Source organism: Parasteatoda tepidariorum, chromosome 7, assembly GCF_982258835.1.
Source record: "Parasteatoda tepidariorum strain Cologne lab strain chromosome 7, Ptep-v5.0, whole genome shotgun sequence".
Taxonomy (NCBI): domain Eukaryota; kingdom Metazoa; phylum Arthropoda; class Arachnida; order Araneae; family Theridiidae; genus Parasteatoda; species Parasteatoda tepidariorum.
Window position 1 is genome coordinate 107,133,781 of NC_141761.1, and position 14,765 is coordinate 107,148,545.

The window sequence follows — 14,765 nt, forward strand, 5'->3', positions numbered from 1 at the left end:
TTGAATGGGTAACATAATCGTATCTGTTCCGAAAATAATGTGTTACTTTCAGAAGTATATTAATAAAATAGTAACCGAATGTTGTGATTCGATTAAAGGTCAAAAATTAATTCTTTTTTGTGCTTTTTATTCAAACTGCCTTGTTATGTTTTAGTTCTAAATGAAAGAAAATGATAAATTAAAGGATCAAAGCATATTGTATCTCTTTTGCTCAATGAGGCGTAAAAACATTAACCTAACATCAAACAAAACTGTTCAAATATAATTTTTAATTTTCAAAATGTAGCTGGAACTATAATTTTAGCTCCAATAATGGTGATGCTAGACGGAGGCGAAGATAGCAAGACAAATTCCTGTGCTTTTCTCTTCCTTCCCTTTCATGTCAAACCATGTGTTCAGTAGAAACTGAACCGCTGACTCGCGTAAAATTTATGAAATACCCGTATCTTCATCTCCGCCTAGTGCCACGGTGCTGAAAATATTGTTCGATACACCATTTGGAGTTATTGTGTTTAGTATTTTATTACTGTGTTTAACATAAATTTTATGAAGAAATTAGAAGTTGCCTTTGGAAAATTTTGAAATTCTTTCACTACAACTGTACATTTAGCGCAGGATAATCGTTTCCAGCGCTAAATGTACGGTTGTATAATCGTAATTTTTTATATTTGCATTCTCGACGAATAAAATCAATGTTGTGAGAATAAGCAAAGTATATCGATTGAATTTCGAAATATCGTTTGATAGAATGATTTTTATAATGTCGGATAGTTAGTCCTGTATAAGCTTATTTTATAAATATTTTGTATCATTTTTATGCGCATATTATAACATCTGGAATATATAGCTTGATATATTCGTTTTCTCTATAAAGGAAAAACACTATTGTGAGAAAGAACATAAAACGGGATTGAATTCTTAAGATTATTTAGCTGAATAACTTTCGGTTAGTACTTCCTCAGCTTATATAAAGCTTGTTTTTTTTTAATATCCTGCTTTATATATAAGCATTGCATATAATACTAAATATTCTATCTTATATTTGTTTCCTTTTTAAAAGAAAAACATTAATTGTTGTGAAAAAATGGCGAATGAATTTCGAAAGTTATTTACGGAATAACTTTTACGATGTCGGTTAATTCTTACTCAGCTTCTTTAGGCATATTTTTTAAAAAATATTTCGCCTTATAATATGAAATATAATTTTTTACATTTGCTTCCTTTATAGAGGAAAAAACGCACAAAATGGAGATTGAATTCCGAAGACAGTTTGTGTTTGGAATTATTTGGACAAAGTCGGTTAGTTAGGTTTTACACATATACCCTGTATAAACGTTTATTTTAAATATTTTATTGAATATACAAGCATGCAATAAAAAAATTATGTTTGTTTCCTCTATCAAGAAAAAAAAACATTGTTGTGAAAAAACAGCACAAAATGGCGATCGATTCCGAAAGATCGTTTGGCAGAATAATTTGGGAAACTTTTTCTGCTCCGATGAAACCCAATGAAACTTGACTTTTCCCATCAACTTCTCGCAGACTTCGTTCTCGAAAAATATTTCCTTCGAGAAGAAAGAACAAAATGAGTAGACTCTTTCAGAAAATAACGTTTTTTTCGTGTGGAATGTTTTTCTAAAGAAGCTTAAAATTGGGGAAACGCAAAATGATGAGATAATATGTTAATCTTCAAATCGTTTTGCTTTACTTAATCCTGTTTGAAAATATCCCCAATTTGCTATTAAATATTTATGGGGGAGTTTTATAAACTGAATTATTTTTCCCCCTCAATTTTATCTGATAGATTATTTACGTCGTCGCTTCTGTGGATTTAACTGTTCTATTTTCGGATTCCAATTTATTTGGAAATGGGAAAGACGTAATCGTTTTCCGAAGTACACTTGTCTAAAGCTAATGATGAAAAGATTCGAATCAGTACATTCTTGTTTTTTTAAAAGAAAAATTCTATTGCTTTTGATTCAAGGAATTATTTTATTTCACCACCAGCTGTTCTCTTTTTAAGATAATTGCTAACCCAGTAATTCTGAATCCAATCCAGGCATTAAAAGAACCTTACTTTAAACTAGGGATTTTCAACGCTTATCCCGCAAACCACTAGTGATTCTATGATATTATTTTGTACTATCTCATTCTGTTCGTATTCTGATTATATTGTACTGTGTCATTTTATTCTGTTAGTATTCTGATTATCTTTTACTGTATCATTTTATTCTGTTCGTATTCTGATTATATTATACTACATCATTTTATTCTGTTCGTATTCTGATTATATTTTACTGTATCATTTTATTCTGTTCGTATTCTGATTGTATTTTACTGTATCATTTTATTCTGTTCGTATGCTGATTATATTTTACTGTATCATTTTATTCTGTTCGTATTCTGATTATATTGTACTGTATCATTTTATTCTGTTCGTATTCTGATTATATTTTATTGTATCATTTTATTCTGTTTGTATTCTGATTATATTATACTGTATCATTCTATTATGTTCATATTCTGATTATATTTTACTGTATCATTTTATTCTGTTCAAATTCTGATTACATTTTAGTGCACTGTCTCATTCAGTTCATATTCCAATTATATTTTACTGTATCATTTTATTCTGTTCGTATGCTGATTATATTTTACTGTATCATTTTATTCTGTTTGTATTCTGATTATAATGTACTGTATCATTTTAGTCTGTTCATATTCTGATTATATTTTACCATATAATTTTATTCTGTTCAAATTCTGATTACATTTTAGTGCACTGTCTCATTCAGTTCATATTCCAGTTATATTTTACTGTATCATTTTATTCCGTTCATATTCTGATTTTAATTTAGTGCACCATCTCATTCAGTTTAAAAATAATTCGGAGGAAAATAAGAACATAAAAATTTGTAGAATGACAATTACTTCACAAAATAACTGATGGGACGAATTTCCTTCCCGATGCTTATAAAAATTAAGAAACTATTCTCGTTCTCAATTTTTTTTATTAAGACCGAAATAATAAAACTCTAAACATGTTTTTTTGTTCACCTTCCAATGAGGTGAACCGGGTTCGAAATCCCAGCAGTAGCTGGTCGATACAAATTCCGCATCCTGCTTGCACCGACCACAGTGCTGACGTGAAATATCCTCAGTGGTAGACGGATCATGGGTTAGAGACCCCTTGCCGTCTGGCTAACCGTGGGAGGTTCTCGGAGTCTTCTTCTCCATGTAACGCAAATGCCGGTTAAATCCATCCGAAAGTCTTCCACGAAGGCAAATTTCTCCCGATACTCGATCAGGGAGTTCCCTTGTCTTCTGGATTGGGTTCAAAATTACAAGGCTACGGAGTTGAATATTAGTCGTAAACCCATAAAATTGAGTCAGCTGTTCAACGACAGTTATAAAATATTAAATAAAATCTCCAGCTCAGTACCCCCACAGGTATTGATTTGTTATGGGAACTTAAAGGACTTTGTGACCCAACAAACTTAACGTGCACCAGTCACCAGTTGCTACACTGGAAGTCTTCGACCGGCGAGGATTGAATTTACGACCTCTAGAACATAGACCCAATGCCCTACCAACCAGGCTATCCCGGCATGCGTACAACTCTGTTCTGTGGAAAACTTATTATGAATATTGGTTTGATAATTGGATACCTGCAAGCGGTGTCAAGCATGGGGGAAAAAGCGACACTTGTTTATACCACAATTCAGCATCCTGTCAAATTTGACACACACGCGTGGCGTAACTTGCAGGTACCAAAATCCGATCTGAAAATTTACTTTGCTTTATAATCAAGCTGTAACAACAACATGTCATGCACAACCACGTGATTTACCAGTATTCTTCATCTCGAGTTGAAAGTACCCAATTCTCTATAAAATTGCCTAGTCTTAATGAATAATTTTTTTTCCTGCAGGTCTTATGTGACGGGGAATATATTTTTAAAATTTTTGAAGAACAACGCATGGAAATACCAGCATCTTCCTTTGGGAAACTTTACTTTAAAGACGAATTAATTTCCAACAGAACGCGAAAGTTTTTAGCTATCGAACCAGGTAAGAATTTTATTATTTTGAATTAAGTTAAAAATAGCATATTATATTTTTTTTCGATAAATTTTAACATTATTAAACTAAGCGAATTTTACTTCTTAACCATTGATTTCAGAGAAAATAGCATTATTCTCTTACAACTAATGAATTTTTTTTTATCTAAAATGATTGACAATTACTTTACTTGAAACCCTCAAAATGTCTTAGACGAAGGCAAATGTCTCCCAATACTTGTTCCAGGAGTTCCCTTGTCTTCTGGATTGGGTTCAAAATTACAAGGCTATAGAGTTGAACATTAGTAGTCGTAAACCCAAAAATTGGGTCGGCTGTTCAACGGCGGTGAACAAACAGACAGATCTTTCTGCCTATCTAAAGCAACTAGCTCTTGGGAGAATTGGAGAGGTCATGCAGTTCAGGTTTATACAGATGACAGCAGAGACGAATGTAATCGATCTGGCAGTGGAATTTACATCAAATTGCAAGACCATGACATAAAAATTCAGAAGAGAAATCCCGACTACTGCTCAGTATTTCGCAGTGAGCTTATAGCCATTGATGAAGCCCTTGATTCTCTTGTGTTTCTTCCCAGTGGAAACGAGATATGGGTTCTGTCTGACATCAGAAGTGCAATACAGCATTTGACCAATTGGCAAAGCGTGAGAGATAGTGTTGGGGTGTCAATACTCAAAAAGTTAAAACGGCTTTCCATTGCGCATCAAATTCAAACGCAGTGGATACCTTCCCACGTCGATCTTGAAGGTAACGAGATTGCGGACACTTTGGCTAAAGCTGGTGTTTGCGAGGCCTCTGTATCGTCGGCACCCTTCACCTTTTTGGAAATCTTCTCAAAAATAAAACACAAAAACAAGACCACTTGGAATGCCCCCCCCCCCAAAGCATCCATGGTATCAGTGTACATGACCTGGAGGCTACCTCCTAGACCAGGGTTTTAATAGACGGGAACAAACTATTCTTGCCCGCTTTCGAAGTGTTCACCTTAAATCAATGAAATTTTCGGAAGGATCCAAGAACTGTGAAATTTGTAACAACTGTTCTTCAGAGCAGGCTTCGCCTCATCACATCCTCGCGTGCCAGGGGCTCACGAAGCAGGATTTAGCAAATGATCCATGGACGGTGTTGGATTTTTTGAGGGCGTATAACGTCATGAATCTGGTCTAACACTGCTGGCCAATGGAGGCATTCAACAACAACAACACGACGGTTATAAAATAAAATGAAATACCTCCTAGAGAGCCATGGTGGCTCAGGGGATAGAGCATTCACCTTCCAATAAGATGAACCGGGTCCGAATCCCACTGGTCGATACGAATTCCGCCCCCGGCTTTCACCTACCACAGTGCTGATGGAAAATACCCTCAGTGGTAGTTGGATCATGGGTTAAAGTCAGAGTAACCGTGGAAGTTTTTAGTGGTTTTCCTTTCCAAGTAAATCAAATGCGGATTAGTTCCATCAAAAAGTCCTCCGCGAAGGCAAATTTATCCTAATACTTGATCTAGGAGTTTCCTTATCAACTGGATTGGGTTCAAAATTAGAAGGCTACGGAGTTGAACATTAGTAGTCGCGAAGCCAAAATTGGGTCGGCTGTTTAACGACGGTTGTAAAATAAAATAAAAATTTCTTTATTTATATATAAAAATGTAACACATTTATATTTTTCCTAACAACGCTTTTTTTTAACCCTTGATCAAATGGTTTTGGTACTTTCTCGTCTGGATATTATTCAACCAGACTCGTGGCAAACATTACCACGGCAACCTGTCTGCATCATCTTCAAGTGATTTTATCACCAAGTTTGGCTGCTTTTCAAAATTGAAAATTGTATTTAATTATAATTTATGTAAGAATGGAATCTAAGAATTTTGCTAAACAATTGTGAAATCACTATTCGTTTCTTTCAATGATTACCATCAAGAATGTAACGTAATAAGATTTCCAGATATTTGAAAATTTTCCCGTTCATTTGAATTCGCTACTCTCTTTATAGATTCCGTTTTGTCCTGTTTTTTCTTCTTTACATTTCATTTTCTGTTTTTTTACGTCATATTTATTACTTAATGTGTTCTATTTTGTTTCAATTTTTTCGAGTGCCCCCTCACACTATTGTATTGATATATATTGAGCTTTGACTATATGGATACAATATTAGAAAGCACTTCTTTTTGCGGATATGATCGTGTGGGCTGATGAATGGATCATATCTTCTATTTTCCGGATATTCATTAATATTTTTGTTAGATAATTTTCTTTTTTCATTATTCTGTAATTTTTTCCACGTTTTTTCTACATTTTGAACTTATTTTATGTGTTCTATTTACTTGCCGCTTATACGCAGCAAATGAAACTTATTGTTTTTCTCAATTTTCTTCGTTTATATATATATATATATATATATATATATATATATATATATATATATATATATATATATATATATATATATATATATATATATATATATATACATATATATATATATATATATATATATATATATATATATATATATATATATATATATATATATATATATATATATATATATATATATATATATATATATAATGAAAACTTTTTAATATCTACATCCTACTTACCCTACATTAGTTATTAGTTCATTAATCAAGTAGTGTTTAATTTCGAAAGGGGGTTTTGTCCCCCAAGCCCTCCCAAAAACTACGTCACTGTCTCTAATCGATTTCCTTTTATTTAACAAAGAAAGTATTAAAGCAGAATGAAACAAAACCTAATTGACAAGAAAAATACAAATAAGAGCAAAAGCTTTTTTTCGTTCTTCATAAAAGTCGGGAATCATACTAAAAAATAGAAACACGATTAGAGTATTGACTGTCTTTTTTTTTCCCTTCTCTTTTTATTTTTAAATCCAAGTAAAATAAATTAGTTGGTGGATTTAAATAAAACGCGCCTCTTAACAATCTACTCTATCACCTAAAAGCAGTCTTGAATCGCATTACATGTGCTGTTAAGTGGAGCTGTATTGTTACTTCTGCTCATTTAGAAATTTTAATTTGGCTTAACTTCAAGCCATTTACTTCTTTAATTAAGGAAACAATTGAGATCTTTTAATTAAAATTAAGACATTCCGTTCGAGTCACCTAATTTCTTCTACGATAATGTTAAATAATTGTTTTTAAAAAAATATCGTCTGTGATCTTTTTATTTCCGGACGCAGCTCTCAAAATGCGTGCTTAAGAAAATGGAAAAGTGTACACTACTTGAAATGTGTTTTTAGAAAATGGATATAGCTCAAAATACATTTTTAAAAAAATTGACATAGCTCGTAATACGTTGTTTTTTTTTAAATGGATACAGCTGAAAATGTTTTCTTTTTTAAATGGACACAGCTCGAAATGCATTTTTAAAAAAATAGACACTGCTCGAAATGCGTTTTTAAGAAATGAGTTTCTAAATAAGGTAAATTGAGTAAAAAATTTCTCGTTTAGTTGTTATATTTGGATTGAATAATGAAAAGGTGCATTTTTTGCTGTGTCCAAACACGAATTTCAAGCTGTGTCCATTTGCTTGAACAGGCATTTTGAGTTGTGTCTAGAATAAAAAAACTCGCAGACGATATGTAATCACACTCTCCTTTATTACATTCGATTAGACTTAGACTTAAAGATTGGGCAGCTTCAAGGAGCAAGGCACATCAATCAGAGATCTATTGTTCCTAAACCTAAGATCATGACTAGTGGAAAAGCTTTATAGCTGAAACAAAGTTCAGCAAACACCTCACAGAAATATCATGTAGTTCCCAGGCTATAACACCTCACAGAAATATCAAGTAGTTCACAATGTTGTCCCAGATGCTGAAATCTTTGAGCAGAATATACTTTACATTCACAAAAAATGTGTCGTGAAGACTCCTCCTCAGGATGACAACCATGACTAATAGGAATACAATAGGTGTAATATAAATAATGTAAAGGTGTCTCCTGAATGTGTGAGAAGAAGGTGTGAGATCTTCTTCAAACTATTCCTGTTTAGCTTATGAAGCTCTTCTTGACGCACATCATTGCAGTCAAGATTTAACTCCTATGCTTGTCTCAATCGCAGCCGTGGTGTGGTCCTAAGACATTCTGACAAGGCTACACAAACCATTAATTGCAGTTCGTTAAGATCAAATCTGATGGAGCTCAATTTAGTCCTAGACCAGCAGACAATGGCGCCATGTGCGACAACAAGACTAATAATCATTGAGAGTATTGCATTAGATACATTCATATAAAATAGCTTAATAAAAGAAAAATACCTTAGAGCTACACTAGTGTAAGAAATTAAGAAAATTTGCAAACTTGGTCGATTATCTCTAGAACTACTGGGCAGATTTTAATGAAATTTTATGTCTGTATACATTGATGCAACGGAAAACAAATAATCATTCAATAATTGTAATACAAACACGTGATCGTGCGTAACACTCGTTGGAGTTGGAAGGTATGAAACTCTTACAGATATACAAGTCTTGCAACGTGATTTCATACTTGGAGATAAGGCAGTTTATCATTTCTTGTGGTAATTTGCATGGATTATCTTGTGGCAATTTCATACCTCCCGACTCCAACGAGTGGTACTCTCGATCATGCTTGTTTATTACAATTGTTGAATGGTTATTTGTTTTGTATTGTATCGATGTATGTTCATATCAAATTTCATTAAAGTAGGTCCAGTAGTTCTTGAGATAATTGACCAAGTCTGCAAATTCTCTTAATTTCTTACGCCAGTGTAGGGTAAACCAACCAGTGAAGGAACACTACCCAGTGAAGGATATATATATTGATTAAAAATAAAAATTTGAAAGTTTTTCTTTAGATTGATTGAGTAACAATAGCTTACTGCCAAACAATAGGAAGTCATCTAGCAATGTTTTGGATTACCTGGTCAAATAGACTTCTCTGGGAAAATTTTTGAATTTGTTATTATCTCTGCAACACCTTGTTTCTTTGAAAAAATTATAAGGTGAATGTTTGTATTTATATGTTTGAATTGGAATTAATTGCATGTAATAGTTTTATTTTTCTCACTGTGAAAAAGAGAATTCAAACTATAGTTATTGAAGTTACGTTTTGTATTTTTAAGCATCATAGCATAATAAAGTACTGAGATAAGGGGGTGTTTATTCACTGGATCACCAAACGATGATAAACCAGTGAAGGAACAAGTGTTCCTTTACTGGTTTTTATTCTAAATTAATGAAAATAAAAGATAAACTTTAATTTTCTTGTACCTTTAGTGATGTTCCGCATCAAAAGTATGTTGAAATTACAAACCAGTGAGGGAACAGGCATGTTCCTTTACTGGGCATAGATTTCCCAGTGAGTGAACAGTATGTGTTAATATGTTGACACTTTAATTTTCAATTCATGATTACAAAAAAATTTAACATTTTCCAAGTATTTATGTGTTATAATTTCAGGAATAGGCTTGTTTTTAAATATTTGTATGGCTTATAAATTCATAAAAAGCATTAAAAAATAACCAAAATTAAGTGTTCCTTTACTGGGTGTTCATTCACTGGTAAGACCTGTTCCTTCACTTGGTCTTCTTACTACTTATTATTTAAACCTCCAAACCTTTGAAACAATATTATGTAAGTTCTCTACAATTTTTTTACATAATTTGCAATTAGTAGCAAATATGTTGACACTGTCATTTAACTAAAATTACGAATTTTGAAATTAATTTGATTTTTTAAAAGGCAAGCGAAGCTTAAGTGCTCCTTCACTGGTTAGTTAACCCTACATGCTTTGTTGCAGAAACCTTAGTATCAAGCTGTGACAACGTTGAGAAATTCTAAAATTTATCTGCAGGAAGTGTTTTGAAAAATTTGTATTCATATGTTGCTTTTTGTAAGTTTTAAAGAGCAATAATATCTAACACCATAATGAGAAAATGTCTGCACTACTAAAAGAAAGTATTTAATTAATTAAAACGTTATCAATTTGAAATTTATTAATGAATGTTAAATTCTACATTCAATTTCAAAATCAATTAGGATTATTCGTTTCACCTGTTTAACAATATAACATATACACTTCAATATACAAAAATGTGAAGAAAAGAAACTGAAACTTGAATTTTTTCTTAATCTTGATTCATTGTAATATATTTTATAAACTTCTACTTATAAAACGGAAATCAATGCTTTTGCGGAATGCTTTTGCCGAAATAATTGCTTTAGTTACATAGTGCTTCATTTTGGTTAACTTAAATCCAGCTTAATAAATAAAAATCCAACCCAAATCTCACTTGATAAAAATCGAAATTTTATCCTAATTAATAAATAAAAATCCAAATGCAATTCAACATAACAATTAAAAAAGCAAATCCAATCAATGTTTGCAAAAATATATAACTGAAGGCACGAAAACTATATTATTCTATTGAAAAGTAAACAGTATGTTTATGTGCCGATCGTTTTTCTTTCAGATATAAAGTGCGTTAAATGTTTCGTGTAGTTCATTCAAACCATAAAAAAAGTACGTCGTAAAACTTTACTTACCGGTCTCTTTTGCGACCGTGTACAATAAAGTATATCTACGTAAATTTCATTCCTGGATGCAAGTAAATGCTTTGCTTTATGTTACTATGAACAGGTTTTAAGAACTATAAACTTTTTTTTTTTTTTTTAAAGGAATATTCTTCGCTTACTGGCCAGAAAATGTAATGTGCGGTTTGTTACTGCTAAGTTATGTTCCCCACAAGTCTATTACAATTTTTATTCCTACCTTGTGTTGTAAAAATATCGGGTGATTTAAGAAACCAATTTAAATGTTTATTCTCACAAAATTTATACATTAGCTGCAAATTTCATCCACAGATGGCGCTGTTGACTAAAAAACTCTAAAACTTTTTTTTTTTTTTTGCTGCTTGTGAAATCATTTTATCTGAAGTACAGGGTGATACAAGGAAATTGAAGACCTTGAGATAATCCAATTTGCAAGTAGATAGGCAGGTACTCACACCACACCAGAGCTGCACAGTGGGCTTTTGGCGACGGTCAACATCCCTAAGGATCATCCGAAGACATGTCATCGCAATTTTGATCCTCTGCAGAAGGGATGTCTCCCTTACTTTGGTAGCCCGACGACCTGCTAGCGAAGTCGAGCACTTTACGGTAGAACAGTTTAACGAGGACCGATACCCCGCACTCTCGGTCCCTACGCAGGCTGATCAAAATGATCACCCACCCGCTTGCTGACCGCAGCCAGAAATGTTTGACTTCGGTGTTCTACTGGGAACCGTGTCTTTGCGATCAGTTTACAATCTAATTTGCACACAAGGTGATCAGTTTACAATCTAATTTGCACACAAGGTGATCAGTTTACAATCTAATTTGCACACAAGGTGATCAGTTTACAATCTAATTTGCACACAAGGTGATCAGTTTACAATCTAATTTGCACACAAGGTGATCAGTTTACAATCTAATTTGCACACAAGGTGATCAGTTTACAATCTAATTTGCACACAAGGTGATCAGTTTACAATCTAATTTGCACACAAGGTGATCAGTTTACAATCTAATTTGCACACAAGGTGATCGGTTTACAATCTAATTTGCACTCAAGGTGATCAGTTTACAATCTAATTTGCACACAAGGTGATCAGTTTACAATCTAATTTGCACACAAGGTGATCAGTTTACAATCTAAATTGCACTAATAAACACAAGGAAAAAACATCTCTGTTTGTCAGAATGGCGTGCATACAGTATGCCATTTATGTTTTTACCACAAAATATCAACACTGTAAAAAAACTCCGCAAATCTTTAACCAGTATTTTCTGCAAAGTTTCCCATTATCACAAAGTTTAGTTAAATGAAAGAACATTTTATTTTAGTTACACCACAAATTGTGAAATATGATCGATAAATGCCTTCCATGATGACGGCATCAAAATTTGGTAAAAAGCACAAAACTTTGACAGTGACTGTTAACGGAACGATCTTTATTTACGACGCCATGTTTTCCTAACAACTCGTTTCGGTGCATAGGGACGAGTCAAGTATCATTTTATTTATGCTAGGTAAAAGACTTATTTGCATTAATTAAAGTTAATTTCTTTTATGTTGTATTTTTAAATTTGGTTGGCGGTATAAAATGGTTAGAGGTATTTCATAAAATAACCTACTTACGGTAAATAGTTTTATTATGGTAAATAGCAACCTTGGCCTGCGCTTAAAAATACTTAATAATAGTGCAACCTTCCTCTGTTTTTATAAGAGAAAAAAAAGAATGTAAATAAGTATTTTGTTTCTTTAAAAACACCTACTTTTGGTACTGATCTTTGGAGCCAATGAATATACCCAAATATGGTTTCTGAATTAAAATAACTGTTACTTTTCAGACTGTTCTTAAAAACAGTTTAAAAACGTACTGTATAAGCTTATCATTATATTTCCCCAAACCCTTTAATGGGAGAATTACTGCTCTTACTCCTTGTTTGATTAGAAATCCTTAATCAATTTACTAATTTTTACTTTACTAATTAGAATAAAGTGTTTAAATGCTTGTTAGTAACGTAATAAGGTTTGCTATTAATTTACACTTCATATCTTTGCAAACAAATTATTCTATAATTCTTAACAACAAGAATCCGAACTCCTACTGAACCTGTTACTGAATTAAAATAACTGTTACTTTATCTTTAATGGTATATTGCCGCCCTTTAAATCTAAATCAAACTTTCTGAAATTAGATATTTCTGAAAACCGTTAAAAATTTATACACATGAGTGATATTTAACATGAAACCTCATTCCCTTTGAAAATCCCTTTCGATGTTGGGCAAAGACTGTAAACAAATCAAATTAGAATTTAAGTGGATTTTCGGAAAACAGGCGAAATAGATTTTGTCCCGTGGGATTTAAGTCGTGAGAACTATCCTATGCGTGTCCTTCTTTCTTTTTACATTTAATTAATTATTTGATGTAAAAGTTGCGGTTTACATAAACTACGGCGTATTTTTTGATAATTAACTCCCAATTTTTGCATACATTTTCGTGGCAACGGTGAAGCTGTGTAAAGGATGTTTATTACATTTTATTTTATTTTGTTCGTAGCCGACATATTTCATTTTACAGAATCGTAGGTGTTCATTGGTGAATTAACTTTTATGAGTTAGGTGAAAGGATAAACTGGAATAAAAAGGAATATTTGGGACGGATTAACTATTTCTCGATATTCCATCCGAGTTGAAATTAATTGAATGCTTGATAAGTGGAATAAAAATAATGTAAATCAAAGCCGCCTATTTTAATTTGTTTTATTTATTTTACTAAATTTGTTTGAAAAGAAGGTTCGGTTACTTCTCAAATTATTAGCTTAATGCTCTAAGATTAATTAAGTTTATGTTTACTTTGTAAACAAAGTTTGAAATCTTAAAATTTTTGTTTTTGAATATGCCTGCTTGAACAAATTATAATTAAGAACGATTCGCTGACGTCATCGCAACGCATTTTACAAAATTTCTTTTAGCCCTAATCACAGTGGAGCCCTCTAGCAGCACTTAGAATAAAACTTTTTATGCAGCGTATGTGAATAATAGAGACTTAGCAATTTATAATTTAGTGTCTCTGTCATATATTTTGTTTAATTCAATTACTTTCTATCAATGTTACGTTTATATTTATGGGTCTAATAATAAGACTTTTTTATGCTTTATTTCAATAAAATTGATCAAGTTTTGATTTCGTAAATTTATGGTGTTTAAAACTGATAATAGATATACACTAACTAATTCTGAGCTTCTCTGTGATATGAATAAGGAACTGAATGTAAACAACGACAGGATTCTAAGAACTTTAAGAAACTTCTAGAATTCCCAGGGTGCTTGCGAGGTGACGTTTGAATAGGCTTGATATTCCAGTAATTTTCATTGTTATGATTTATGTTTCAATTTACGTGTAATCTTTCCATTCATAAAAGTTTTCGGTAATTTATAAATTCTAAAAGGTCGTAAGTATTAAATTTATTTAATAAAATTAATATCACGACATAAATAAAGTGTAAGGTTTGCCATGTTTTTAGCGTTATCCCTTATCCGGCTATATTTGTGTAAAATAGTGCCGTCTGCTATGTCTTGATAGTTTTTGTTGCCTATTGTTATTAAAAAAGGTAAAGTACCAACCTTAATAACCACGTTCTCCGCTAAAATTAAATGAATTAAGATAAATTTAAATTTTAAAAACGTTTATATCTTAAGCACTACAAGTATAATAATATTGGATGGGGTGTTTTCTCAATGTTAGGTATAAAAATAAATTGGAAGTAGTCTTCTGTTGAATTTTGACCACTATCACCACCTGTACTTAGCTTTATATGGTTCTCCATCCATAAACTATAAAGAAACTAGCTCCGATTAGTTAAGCCTATTAACAAGGCTAGGAATTTAACACATTTTGCTTTAGAATTATTTGCCTTTTTCTCTTGCTGTGGCTTTAAGGTGGCAATGATTCATGTACCGTGAGCAAAAAAATCATCCAGCAAAACTTTTGATCTTATGATTGAATTTTTATGAACTATTTTGCCAACTTAAAGATCCATAGGGGTGACCTAAAATATACTAATTATTTAGCTCAAACCAAGTTGCGGAACCAGAGACAAAAAAGATAATTTCTGTAAATAAACAAGGAATTTGGATTTTTTACCATCAAAA

The 14,765-nt window shown here is 32.1% G+C and overlaps 1 protein-coding gene across 5 annotated transcripts in view; it reads left to right on the plus strand.

The window, feature by feature from the left end:
* Oamb (Octopamine receptor in mushroom bodies) overlaps positions 1-14,765 on the plus strand; it is a 208,733-nt gene that overhangs the window by 110,280 nt on the left and 83,688 nt on the right. For 4 of the 5 annotated variants that reach the window (XM_071183016.2, XM_087168452.1, XM_087168451.1 and 1 more), the window contains exon 2: positions 3,932-4,070. The exons of the other annotated variant lie outside the window; for it this stretch is intronic. The gene's annotated coding sequence lies outside the window, so the exon portion shown is untranslated. The remainder of the gene's footprint in view (positions 1-3,931; positions 4,071-14,765) is intronic. 5 annotated transcript variants of the gene reach the window in all.